This window comes from Zea mays, chromosome 3 (genome assembly GCF_902167145.1).
Source record: "Zea mays cultivar B73 chromosome 3, Zm-B73-REFERENCE-NAM-5.0, whole genome shotgun sequence".
NCBI classification, from domain to species: domain Eukaryota; kingdom Viridiplantae; phylum Streptophyta; class Magnoliopsida; order Poales; family Poaceae; genus Zea; species Zea mays.
This window is the reverse complement of record NC_050098.1, coordinates 207,832,160-207,845,244: the sequence shown is the minus strand read 5'-3', so window position 1 is coordinate 207,845,244 and position 13,085 is coordinate 207,832,160. Positions and strand designations below refer to the sequence as shown.

General features: G+C 39.0%; 1 long non-coding RNA gene and 1 pseudogene across 1 annotated transcript; one reads left to right on the top strand and one right to left on the bottom strand.

The window, feature by feature from the left end:
• LOC103652505 (squamosa promoter-binding-like protein 15) lies at nucleotides 3,609–6,611 on the top strand (annotated as a pseudogene).
• LOC109945328 (uncharacterized) lies at nucleotides 6,798–7,451 on the bottom strand. Its single transcript, XR_002268469.2, has 4 exons — nucleotides 7,365–7,451; nucleotides 7,154–7,278; nucleotides 6,999–7,070; nucleotides 6,798–6,890 (listed from the first exon to the last, which is right to left on the bottom strand). It is a non-coding gene; the product is annotated as an uncharacterized lncRNA (long non-coding RNA).
• Nucleotides 7,452–13,085: the final 5,634 nt, after the last annotated feature.

Genomic DNA, 13,085 nt, shown 5'->3' with positions numbered 1-13,085 from the left:
AGGTTCAAGGCGATATGGTAGTCTTCAATGTTATCAACGTGTCCCATACTCCTAAGGTGCTCAGAGTATGGGTTTCCCTTAAGTATGTCAACCAACTGTTTAATAACTGCCTTGTCTTTCTCAAGTTGATCTTGACGACATTTACGATATCTATGCTCGAGGCTAGGATCATCATCGTAGAAGTAAAGTTCAAGGTGTTTATGTTCTGCCCCAGCTTCCCTACCGAACGACCTTACATTGTGGTACATCATGCCATGTGCACGAAACGTGTAAATACCACAATTCATGTTTGTAGTCATACTGTCAAGGCAACAGTACAGAGAAGTGAAAGAGAAATGGCCATTAAAAAATCGAATGTTATCACGGAAGTGTCTCGCATCAGCATCTGAGCACTCCCACAGCCTCCTAAGTTGAGGTGGTGTCTCGATCGGGGCTAGATCAATCTGTCCATTACGACAACAGAATCCAGGTGGTTCATACTGAAACTTCTTTGCTGTGCAGTAAACGCAGTCAGCAACAATGTCCAATGAATGTGTTTCTTCAGGTATGTTACTATACACCTTATCATACGGGTCAGGTACGTCTGGGGTAACAGTAAATGCATCTTGAGTTTCATCAATCTCGATATCCTCAATAGATTCACCATCTAAATTTGTTTTCAAGGAACAACGGGTAAGACGAATAACTTTAGAAACTTTCAAATCCTATATATCCTATATATATACTATTACAAACATTATGTTAGTACCTTGCCCAGCGAATAGGTATCCATCTTCTTCGTCATCATCTTTGAAAAGTACATCCTCGTCATGATTCTCTACAAAGAGCACACCTTCATCGGCATCTATTGATTCACATCGTTTTAACCACTAAGAATAATTAAGGAACTAATTGTGGAAGGAGCTTGTAATTACCATTGGTGGTGACATTCGGGGATATCTGTTGTTGCATCCCAACGTCTGCTCCTTCAGTCATTTTGTCACTATGTGGAGCAGTGACTGGACATGGGCTTGTACATGCTATTGACGGAAAGTTGTGTTAAATCAATTGGCCACTATAAGTTAAGTATAATTTCAATTAAGGATGAATTAGTAATTACTGTTGGTTTCGATCTCTGAAGCCATCGCGTGATCAATTTCATTGTGCTCACCGCCTTCCATGTCGTGATCCCTAGTTGCAGTAGCAAAGTTTCTTCTAATGGCAGATTGAAATTTCTGGTTTTGACGAGATATCAGGCTCTGTCTTTCGCCAGACGACACATGATGCCTATGTCGTTGTCTTCTAGGAGACTGTGTCATTTTGTCCATGTCAACATCCTTAGTCTGCAATGAAGCATAAACAAAAGGTGTTGCACTCAACTCAGAGATAACCATGTCCTTGGAGCTAGATAGAGACCCAATATGAGGTTGAGAATCTGCTGAACTCCACACAAGCTCCGGCGTAAACTTCGGATTCTCAATTGCGATCGAGTCTTGAGCTAGCATTTCTTGTTGTTTTCTACTATAGTTTTCCCTTGCACTCTTTTGACATGGTGTAGTATTACGCAATGCCCTTTGTTCCCTTGTTAGAGTTGCAAATCGAATCTGTTCTCGAATTCTCTTACGTTCCTTTGCATCTAAAACTTCTGAACTTGGATTGGAATCATGTTGATGACCCGTCTGAGCTGATGCGCCTTAAAGTTGAAAGTAACAAAGCTCTTAGCTGTATATATTATAGGTTGAATGATGAGAGCTCAACTCACTATTGGGGCACATTTGTTATAATTTTCGTCTTTCAATAACATAACACAGAAACATAATAACCTAGAGTGTCGATGCTTTGATGATTATTATTCTCTTTGTGTGCAGGTATGCTGCAATCTACAAACTAACCCAAGAGCACATAAGAAAAGCATTACTTTAAAGATGAGTGACACACGAGCATAGTTAACATACCTTCTGAACGCTCATGGTGCACAACATTTTCATTTTTGCTTGACTGACGACGCCTCTTCAATTCATTTTTCTTTTCATCACTCATCGTGGCGTATCGTGCTCTTTCTCTTTCCCTCTTACGTTGTATCGCATCATCACATCCACCTAAGCAGTTATATCCTTTTCCATTATTAATTGTTGTTGTTAATTAACATAACAAAGAAATGTAATTACCTAGAGTGATACCACACGGTATAGTACAATCAATGATGCTTCCGTCGCCTATAGCCACATCTGGACAATCATCTACACAAAGTAACCCGATAACACATAAGAAAAGCATTATTTTAAAGATGAGTGACGCACAAGAAGCCTTAATTTACCTTTTGAATACTCATGGTGAACAACGTTCTCTTTTTTGCGTGACTGACGACGGTTCTTCAATTCGTTTTTTTTTCAACACTCATCGCCGCATATCGTGCTCTTTCTCTTTCTCTCTTACATTGTCTCGCATCAGTTCGACCTCCTGAACCATCATATATTACCCATCAATAATCTCCATTGTCAATACATGTTAAACAAACATATTCACCTTGAGTGTTATCACACGATTTAGTTAAATCAATTATGCTTCTGTCGCTGACAGGTACCTCTGGACATTCATCTACACAATATGAACATCGTTTTAGTTAACATTTGCATCATTAAAGTAACCCGACAACACATATGTGTTACCCTTATTGATGATTGATTCATGGAAATAGGTAGCATACCTTTTGAGTACTCAATGTTTTCGTTTTTGCATGACTCACGACGCTTCTTCAGTTCATTCTTTTTTTCATCACTCATCGCTGCATATCGTCCTCGTTCTCTTTCCCGCTTACGTTGCCTTGCATCAACATGTCCTCCTAAACCATTTAATATTTCCCTTTTTAAAACCTTGGTGAGAGATCAAATATTGCATTTTATTAGTAGATATACCTTCAAGGGTGTTGCTAGACAATTCTCTTAATGGAGGTTGAACATCGTTATTGTTGAACGGATCCATCTACGTCTTTTATTCTACCAACAGACCTGTGTAGAAAAAGATTAGTCATATTCATACTTAGATTATTGCAATTGCAATTCTGGACAGGAAACACATCTACTACATCTCTCCCAAGCCCACCTGCTACCCTTGAACAATGTGTAGTAGTAAACCTTTGCTACTGCCTATACAGTGCTAGGAGTCTGGTTTTGTGATCTGATCGGTTCGTATGGAGTGTATGCTTGCTGGGCCAGAGACATGTTCCTGTAGCACGGATTCATACTGCAGTTTCGGCCGGTGCCGATGTAGATTAAAGTCAAGTTTTCAATCCATCTTCAAACTATTGTCTTCATGATAGCAGATCAGTTGGTTAGATCGACAGTGTGAGGGCGAGGTTGGCAATGGTGAACAAGGGCAAGGTCATCTCACTTCCTTGTCATGCAATCATCCATGTTGTCCATCCCAAAGGCCACTACTCCGAAGTTGACATACAGACAAGGAAGTGAGATGACCTTATGTGATGTATCAACCTGGAACAGTATATGCCCACCCCTCTACACCACCTGTATGCACGTTTTATGCCTAACAAATGTGACCTACATGCTGGCAGAAGTGAGTTATAAGAACTGAACCTATTGTCTGATCAAAGTCTCATGTCTCAGCCATGGCACTTCAAATTTGTGCTAACATGTGCTCTGTCAATCGCCAGTGACCAAGTAAGCTACAGTTTCTTTTGGTACACATGTACATGTACTTATTTTGTATTTCATGTGAGGTCAACATTGATATGAAGGATTATGTATTAATGTATGCTTTACATGTCTAAAAAAGGCTTAATCATTAGTTCTGATTTTATTACCTGCAGGGTGGTGAAGATGATAACTTTGCTATTGTGTTTGCTGCCATGGGAGTGAACATGGAAAAAACTCAATTCTTGCAACGTGGTTTTGAAGAGAACAATTCCATGGAACGGGACACCCTTTTTCTAAATCTGGTACCTAAAATGTTGGGTTGTGGTGGGAACGGTTACGGATCAAAATAAACCCAACCAAGCAGGTCTTTAGTGCTTTTGCATATAAATGTATTTTATTATATTGGTTCCGTAGCAACGCACGGGCATATACCTAGTTAAATTATACTTCTGGTAACAATTTCAGGGAAAAGCGAGCCTGGCAGAACGTCTGCTCCATCCGCCAACGGGATTACCTCGCACAGGTTTTTATTTCTTGGTGTGCAAGTTACAGATTTTCTGTAATTCATCCACAACCTAATCACCTCGTACTTTTCTACCTGCAGTGAGAGTGAAGGAAGTGACGACAATTCTCAAAACGTGCGATTGATCTGCAGTGCTCAAATCTATTTAGTGTCGCACCACTTCTTTCAGACTCCTTAACATTGTTTTTTCTGTTGCAGGACTCAAACTCGAAGGACAATGATGGGAAGGAAGATGGTGGGTATCTGAGGACCTTTCTCTGTTTGTTTTCTCTCCAAATGATAAATACCAGTAGAATCGCATGCCTGTTTTAATAATAAGATGATGGCTATATCCTGTCAATGTGCAGGCGATTCTCAGAACAGCATGTCTTATTCAGCATCGCAAGGAGTGGTAAACCAAACCATGGCGATGCTTCCAATGCAACCGGGTGCAATGGTCGGAGGAGTTCCTAGCTCCACGGCAAGAGCCATTCAACGGAGCCAGCAACTGCTGTAAATTCACACGATATATGAACCCAAGATTTTCCTGCTGCTGGTTTCATGAGAAGCAACAGCACACAAAAAAGCCGACCTCATATATACAAGCAGACAGAACACGAGGATTCAAATTCTGCACTTCCTTAATGAACTCGGCTGGCTCTTTCAGAGGGCTTCTGCCTGTACATTGTCCACCAGACCTGATGTGTCTGATTTGGATTTGACTCAGTTTTCAATCACACGGTTCAAATATCGTTTACTGTTCTCTAGCGAGCGTGACTGGTGCTCTCTTACTAAAACACTTTTGGATATTCTTGCCAAGAGAAGCTTGGTCAGCGAGGAATTATCAAAGGAAACTATGGAGATGCTGGCTGAGATTCACCTTCTGAACAGAGCAGTAAAAAGAAAGAGTAGGAGAATGGTGCATTTGCATGTACAGTTTGTTGTACTATGCCTTGATAATTCCAAGGTTTACCCCTTCCTCCCAAACTTTCCTGGCCATACTCATAGATACAAGCAGACAGAACAAGAAACCGGACCATACTTGTCACTGCAGCTGTTTGGCAGCACGCAGGAGGATTTTCCACCTAAGATGGACTCAGTGAATAAGTACTTATCTTATGAGAGTAGCAATCCTCTGGATGAGAGATCTCCTTCATCTCTGCCTATAACCCGCAAGTTTTTCCCCATACACTCGGTTGATGAAGAGGTTCGGCACCCTCATATTACAGATTATGGGGAAGATGCTATGATGGGTGAAGTTAGCACAAATCAGGCATGGTTGGCACCACCACTTGATCACTTCAAGGATTCAGAGCGTCCCATCAAGAACGGATCGCCACCAAATCCTGGTTACCAATCCTGTTATGCCTCAACATCTTGTTCAGATCATTCAACTTCAACCTCAAACTCAGATGGACAGGTAGTGTCTATGCGAAGCTTGCAATTCCATTTTGCAGAACCTTTCCAAGACCTCTTACCATATCAATCATGTACCTGTATTGTCTTGATTTGCCATTTTACAGGATCGGACTGGTAGGATTATTGTCAAGCTGTTTGGCAAGGAACCTAGCACAATACCTCGGAGATTATGATATTATTATTCAACTATAGTTGCTATATCGAAGGTTGAAATTTCTGTGATGTAAATGCAGCTTGAAGAAAATCTCCTCCAGAGAGTAAACTCATTAGTTCAAAGTTCTGATTTGGATTTCTGGAGAAAAGGAAGGTTTTTAGTTCGAACCAACTCCCAGTTGGTATCATATAAAGCAGGTATGTGCAAATTAGTCAATTGCGCACCATATAAACGTTTTGCGCCCCATCTCATTGCAGAGCTTCATATTTGATACATTTTGGTTGATGTCAAGGTTGCTATCTTATTTCAGGAATTACCTGTTTATCAAAATCGTGGAGAACATGGAATACCCCTGAATTGACCCTTGTGTCACCAATTGCTGTTGTTGGTGGGCAGAAGACCTCCCTCATTCTTAAAGGCCACAATCTATCTATTCCTGGCACACAGTAAGTTTTGAGTCGTAACGCTTGTTGGAACGACAATAATTTCACCATCTTAATGATTAGTTTTGAACTTTGGACATTGCAGGATCCACTGTACAAGCATAGGGAAGTACATATCCAAAGAAGTTCTGTGCTCAGCATATCCAGGTACCATATATGATGATTCAGGTGTTGAGACATTTGACTTGACAGGAAAACCAGATCTTATTATTGGGCGCTGCTTTGTTGAGGTTTGTAAAAATTTCAAATGTTGTGCTTTTACGAAAACTTGTTGTTTGCATTGGTAAGATGATCAACACTGTCACTTTTGATATTTACAGGTAGAAAACAGGTTCAGGGGTAACAGCTTCTCTGTTATCGGTGGACTATGCACGCTATGTTTTTTTGAAGAGGTGTGTTCTTACTTTCCAAAACCATCTTAATTTGTAAAGGAAGTAGTTACTAATAAGAACACTGACAAACAAACTAATGATGATGAACTTATTTATTAGATAATAGAGAGGTCACATAGTTCTATACAAAGCGGTTAACATTGAGATCGAACACACGACCAATAAAAACAGAACACAAATCATTATTAATAAGTTTCATCTGATACATGACTAACAAAGTATTCTACTATAAAAAGCTAGAACACATGTCTCAATCCGATGTTACAGACGCCAAATGTTGTCGTCTGTTCTCTAGAAATTTGTCGATGAAACGACTCCTTGGATTGTCAATCAACGAACGACGAATTGCTGCAATTTAGAACATGATTTGTAAGAACATGATTATTTGAAATTATTGTCATTCGAATTGTATATATTATATCTATAATCGATAAATATATTATAAGAACCACTCACTCTTCAAGCGGTATATAGTGTGATGATCCGGGTTGAAATGAATAGTGCTGTGGTCCGAGGTTTCCAAGCACCCTATTGTTATATAATAGTATATAATTATTAATATGAGTAAGAATTAAATTATATTGAAAGATGTTAGGCACAGAAGACATTACTGTGATTATGGTTACAACGCAGCAAAGTTCCAATAATTATGTTCTTGTCAACTCTAGCTAACGACCATCGTAGAGCATTTCTTTGCAAGAGGTCAGTCCATACCCCCACGATGATTAGATCCCACCTATTAAAAACCTTAATCGTCTGAATAAGACCTAACAAATGCATAATGCTTTTAAAAAAGAATGTATATATGAAAATTAGTGCCACCTAGAATCCATTAGTACAGCTTCTCTATACGGTCTTCCACCGATATGCTTTAATGGTTCCAAATGAAGAACTATGCCAATAACATCTGAACAATTCACATATCATTAGTTACATTTGAATCAGTTAGACTTCAAGCGTTAGTTAAACTATATGGAAAGAAGGGTTATTACCTATGAATGTCTTATGCGGTTGTTGGTAAACCTCATGAAATGGCATAAGATACTTTGGAAATGGAGGAAATTGGATTGGCTTCGTGAATGGATCCACAATAGTATGTGTTATCAATCCCAACTCTAGCCCATGACCAATATTGCGAAATTGAAGTTCCTCCCGGTTTAGACAGAATGCCACTCTATACAATGTATATGTGCATCCTTGTGTGAGTAAGGCATCGAACCGTTGGACATTATTGCCGTTAGAAATTGCTTCGATTTTGGATCCCTAGATATTTGGGAATACAAGTTGTATGAGTCAAAGAATTTAATTATAATAACATGAATATATTGGCTCTATTGCAATGCATGTTGACGTGACTCACAGTGATGTCCTGTAGGATGTAGTGTTGACTATTACGACGCCTAGGGAACTTAACAACTACCCTCGCAAAGACACTTTTTACTTGTGGTAAGTTATTGACATCTTGAATATCATCAAATAGCACGAAACTACATAAAACACGAACTTTAGTTTAAGTTCTTCATACATATAGATGTAAAAAGTAAATAAACTTATATAAACTTACGGAGGAAAGGGAGACCGGCCTGCCACCGTCCTATTTTGAGTACGTCTACCTAATGCCATTGTTCTTATAGGATCTATCATGGCATTATTGCAAAGATACAAACAAAAACATTAAAAAGACTAAATGACATATAGTCTATTGTCTATTAAAATGCTAAAATAATATGTACAATATATCGTTGTATTAATATGACTGAATTTAGAGGTATCAGAATTCATGTTCCAGTCAGTTGTATACCCTAAATCCCGAAAAGCATTAAAGGCTTACTTTTCCTTCCTCCGTTTTTGCAGTGTCATTACAGCTTCCAGTGATTATACTGTTAAGGTGCTGATCTTATTGTCTCATATTTACAGTTTAACTGTTCAAGTTGCAATTGTTCAACAATTCACAGACATTTTCATCAAGGACAGGTTATTTACAGTTTAACTTTACAAGGACAGGTTATTTGAATTCACATCCTATTTTGTATTTGGCCTATTGTTTCTGCCTCCAAAATGCCTAGATCGAAATCCTCAGCTGACTAATAAATAAACAGGCCCTCTCATACTCCAGAAATTGTTGTCAAATAGAAGATGGCCAGTGACTGAACAATAAGCTGAACCTCTTTGTGTTGGGCGTACTCGTTGATTCGCACATTTTTCTAAATGCCTAGGAGTCATGTAACACGCAATGATTTGCACATTACAATGTTTGATGGTGACATTGTAAGAGGAAGTTGTTGATGGATACGAAATTGTTGATGGATACGAAGTTGTTGATGGAGATTAGTTTCCTGGACATGAGCTGGCGCATAGTTTACTCATCTTGTGTGGTTGAACAAGCAGGACTCAAACTAAAAGGAAAGCACTAAAGAAGTTTAGAAAAAGAGATATAAGCAACAATACTTTCCCTTAAGGGTGTTCGCTTGCGCTAAATGGTAGATCCAAAAAAGAAGCATGAAGAGAAGAGGGTGAGAGAAAGAATTGTGGGCGAGTGCAAGTGCAACATACAAAAAGCATGCTACCAGCTAAGCCTCCCAACTATCATTTGTTTATCTAAGAATTAGCATCGACCTCTATATACCGGAAGCATGCTATAAACTTTATACAGCCCAAAGAATACCCCAAATACACACAAGTCTGGTATTGTATTTAATGTCCTTAATTATCAACCATTTACTGATTATGTCAAATTACAATTTAGAGGACTCAGAAGTTAGCAGCTAACAAATACAAAGGGTTATGTATTGCAGAATTTAATTATCACTGATTGTAGCATATTAGGGCTAGAACAATATATGTTGCTTAAGTGTCCTAACCATAAGATGTATGAATTCTATTAATGGATATTATTAACAGTAGTTCTGATTAGCTGGCTTTAGAGAGAGGGAATCACATTTGTGGCAATGACATTTGTACATAAGTAATTTAAAGAAAGGGAATGGGACAAGAAAACAGTTCCGTATTAAAAAAAGTTCAGATTTATGTTAACAAGCTATAATCTGTGTGTATGTTACTCCAAGGCAGACAATTACAGAATGGATCATACAACCATTGCAGATTAAACGAGTAGAGGGGAAACATACCTTTTCCAACAGGGCAGAAAAGTGTACAGTGTCCTTTGCAGGCAAACAGGATCGTTCAGAAGCAAAGTGCAGCTCGTGCAGCTAGATATAAACAAAATAAAAAAGGACAACATTGTAATTACTAAAGCTACGATCAAGCACCACACAAGGAATTTAATCAAGATAATCTTAACAGTTACAGTGAATTATTATGCAACTGAAGTAAAACTGGCTATAAGTAGTTTCAGCTGCAAATTTGTTCTCTAGGTGGTCTTCGTTTCAAGTTTTTTGTTTTTGAACATTTGAACCTATGGTTGTCCCTGTATATGCATTTTACCATAAATCATGCATGCCATAGAGCTATAACGAAAAGAGAGATATCCTATTGAATCAAGCATCTATAACCAATTCTAGGATTCCCTAGTAAGTCAAAATGCAATATATGGTGAACATTAGAGTTTTATTAGAGAAAGAAGGCGCTGATGTTTCAGTGGTTACCTAAAAATCCAGTAATGTCCAGCAAGCACCACTCAGCAACACAAATCAAGTTCAAACGTCTGTTCAAAGTAATAGAGAAAACATTAATATTTAGCAACCATGCAGCAGCTAGCAACGATTAGAAGGCAGGAAATTCAAAAATACCAGCTATGATGTACTCTAATGTTATGAATAGCGCTTTAATGTTTGGAGTTTAAACGACAAGCATAGGTTTCATGATTTAAGCTTGCTTGGCTTAGTGCAGTTCTCCAAAGCTAACTTTAAAAAAAATACCATGTTGTTCACAACAATAAAATCATGATAATAGTAAAATACGGTGAAATATGAATGCAACAGTAACCATTATTATAACACTATCTACATAACGTTAAGAGTAATAATCAGTCAAATGGCACCAACTATAAAATGTAACTGTGTTTGTCCCAAAAGAAAGAGAGGTTGTACTCTAGCGATGACAGTGTTTCTACCATCAAACATCACATTGATAAATCATGCATGCCATAGAGCTATAACGAAAAGAGAGATATCCTATTGAATCAAGCATCTATAACCAATGCTAGGATTCCCTAGTAAGTCAAAATGCAATATATGGTGAACATTAGAGTTTTATTAGAGAAAGAAGGCGCTGATGTTTCAGTGGTTACCTAAAAATCCAGTAATGTCCAGCAAGCACCACTCAGCAACACAAATCAAGTTCAAACGTCTGTTCAAAGTAATAGAGAAAACATTAATATTTAGCAACCATGCAGCAGCTAGCAACGATTAGAAGGCAGGAAATTCAAAAATACCAGCTATGATGTACTCTAATGTTATGAATAGCGCTTTAATGTTTGGAGTTTAAACGACAAGCATAGGTTTCATGATTTAAGCTTGCTTGGCTTAGTGCAGTTCTCCAAAGCTAACTTTAAAAAAAAATACCATGTTGTTCACAACAATAAAATCATGATAATAGTAAAATACGGTGAAATATGAATGCAACAGTAACCATTATTATAACACTATCTACATAACGTTAAGAGTAATAATCAGTCAAATGGCACCAACTATAAAATGTAACTGTGTTTGTCCCAAAAGAAAGAGAGGTTGTACTCTAGCGATGACAGTGTTTCTACCATCAAACATCACATTGATAAATCATGCATGCCATAGAGCTATAACGAAAAGAGAGATATCCTATTGAATCAAGCATCTATAACCAATTCTAGGATACCCTAGTAAGTCAAAATGCAATATATGGTGAACATTAGAGTTTTATTAGAGAAAGAAGGCGCTGATGTTTCAGTGGTTACCTAAAAATCCAGTAATGTCCAGCAAGCACCACTCAGCAACACAAATCAAGTTCAAACGTCTGTTCCAAGTAATAGAGAAAACATTAATATTTAGCAACCATGCAGCAGCTAGCAACGATTAGAAGGCATGAAATTCAAAAATACCAGCTATGATGTACTCTACTGTGAAATATGAATGCAACAGTAACCATTATTATAACACTATCTACATAACTTAAAAGTAATAATCAGTAAAATGGCACCAACTTTAAAATGTAACTGTGTTTGTCCCAAAAGAAAGGGAGGTTGTACTCTAGCGATGACGGTGTTTCTACCATCAAACATCACATTGATAAACATTGATAGGGATTGTTCTTTTCATTTGCTCGAATGTAAATGGAACACAAGAAAGGTTCAGCAGAAATATTGCTAATAGCTTTGTTCCTGGTAGTGTTTGTTCTTCTGAACAAATTGGCATCATCAGCCAAGTTTGTGCCCCCTCCCATAATTGTTCAAATACATTAATTGTATAGTACAGGTCTCTGGTACAAGCATTACAGGTTAGGAGTTTCACTTTCACACTATGAATAGTGAATCTTTCTGTTGTCTCATAATAATATTACAGAGAACACGCAGAATCAAATCAAGTCATTCTATCAAATGATAAACACGTATGCAGTGTAATATGCTCATAGCACTAAGTACAATATGGTAGATGATAGGAAATTAGAATCAAAATTCACATCCTTTAAAAATAGCATAGTACATAAACATCTATGATGATGAAGCAGCCAGTACTAAAACGTATTGTTTGGGCTGTTGCAGAAATGTCATGCAAACAAATATCTTGTTTAAGTGAGAATGAAAAATTTCTTTTGTTTATTCTCTAGGCAAGATTGGGTGAACATGAGCATGAACTGCTTGAGAGGAATACAACAGAACAGATCTATAAGAACAGACCTATAGCAATTTTGCGGACACCAGCAGCTGTCGGACACCAGCAGCTGTCGGACACCAGCAGCTGTCGTCCGTGCAGCTCCCAATGCAGAAAGGACGAAGGGGGAAGGGAGCTTGCGGACACCAGCAGCTGTCGCGAATGCTTCTGAATACCACTTGCTCCGCTCGACTGAGGCTCAGCTGAGACAGCTCCCGATGTAGAAAGGACGAAGGGGGAAGGGAGCTTGCGGACCTCGGCAAAGTGCAGGAAGGGAGCGAGAGGGGAACTGACTCGGACGCGGCACCGTATATCTCCATAATCCAGCGCATTGAAATCAAAGAAGTGGAGGTCGTGGAGCTGACCGAGGGGAACTGCACGGACGCGGCAGCCTGCGAGAGTGGAGCTGAGGTCGTGGAGACCGAGGGGCGGGCGCGGCAGCCTACGAGTGGAGCGGAGGTCGTGCCGTCGTGGAGCTGACCGAGGGGCGGCCGGAACGGACGGTTGGGCGCTCGTGCGGACGGACCGACGGAGGAAGAAATGGCTGCTGTGCGCGCGATCCTGGGCCGCCCAAACCTAATTGGAGTATGGGCCGGACAAAAAAGCAGCCCAAAACGCCTGCACTTGTATTGTCTTGCAAAACAATAGTACCATATTGGCTAGTACAGGATACATGGAGCGGCTTATAAGCTTTGGCGCGGTGGCTGAACTGATCAGTTGCAAATGGTCGCTGAAC